We start from the raw sequence: 1,237 nt of genomic DNA, 5'->3' as shown, positions 1-1,237 counted from the left end.
GTAAATGAAATACCTACTTGAAAATAATCTCCAGAACTCTTTTCATTTTGCTGAATGGAAATTCTGTATATACCCACTCACGAACAACTCCCTGTTCCCCTTTACTCAGCTCCTGGAAACCACCATTCTGCCCTTCAGCTCCATGAATTTAACTACTCTGTGCTGTTTGTGGCAATTTGTTATAGTGACCATAGGAAACTGACGGCACCCTTCCGCCCGCAAGTTCATACAATCTCAAAGATACATAAAGGAGCATAAACAGTTTTATAGACACATAGATACACAGGATATTTTGCCTCTGTTTTATAAAAAAATTTTTTTTGGCTTATCATTTTCTTCGCTCTTTTCACTCAACATGTTTATTTATTTTTTTTAACAAAACGAGGCTTTTAATTATTTTTATTACTCAATAAAAAGCTTGGTTTTTTAAAATTAGCTTTCTGACCCTGTGCTTTTGCCTTCATTCTTTCACAGTGATGTTCTGCTCCACAGTGAGGAGAGCATGCTGATCCTGTCGCGGACACATTGAGCACACGTGGACCCACCACGGGCCCTGCTGGTGGGTGTTTTCATTTCAGACGACCTCATTAGAACTTTAGGCCTCACGGCACAAACTCCACAAAGTCAGCCTGGGCACACGCCACATGCAGATTTTGGTGCCTTCTCCACCTTCTTGGTATGAAGATAAACAGTTCTATTGCCAGGGGGGTCTGGGACAGCCTAGTTTTGTTAGAAGCTGTGTTGTAGGACAGCCTCCTATGGTATGTCAAACACTGGACCATTGGGAATGTCTGAAGACACCATCCCCAAAAGAGTCACTCAACATGTTTAATACATTTATTTTCAGATAATCATTTCACCCTTGACCTTGGGCAAACCTTTTAAAAAGTACCCTTACAAGCTTCATGGGACACTGAGGTCTAAAACATGTTCAGAGGGCTTTTTCTACAGTTTCACAGTGGTGCCCTCTCAATTATTCAAGCCCTTGTGATCAGGTTTGGGGGTTGTATCTCTTCCTTCTGACATCTGTTTTTCATACCATTCCTTAGCATCTCCACCAGACAGGGCAAGACAATGAAGAAGAGGTGAAGCATTACTCAAAAACAGAGAGATCAGTGGAAGAAGGCGGCCCAGGAACCAATTCTAAAAACAGTCATTTTTTACTTGTGTTAGGGGTACTGGAAGAAAGCTTCGTGGCTAATATTTATCAAGTCATCTGTGGATTTGAGGAAATGTT

At 41.2% G+C, this 1,237-nt stretch overlaps 1 pseudogene; it reads right to left on the bottom strand.

Moving 5' to 3' along the window:
* Positions 1-389: 389 nt before the first annotated feature.
* Positions 390-782, bottom strand: LOC128780312 (large ribosomal subunit protein eL34-like; annotated as a pseudogene).
* Between the last annotated feature and the right edge of the window lie 455 nt (positions 783-1,237).

Source organism: Desmodus rotundus, chromosome 2 (genome assembly GCF_022682495.2).
Source record: "Desmodus rotundus isolate HL8 chromosome 2, HLdesRot8A.1, whole genome shotgun sequence".
NCBI lineage: Eukaryota > Metazoa > Chordata > Mammalia > Chiroptera > Phyllostomidae > Desmodus > Desmodus rotundus.
Note: the sequence above shows the minus strand (reverse complement) of the source record. Positions and strands in the feature narration are given on the sequence as shown.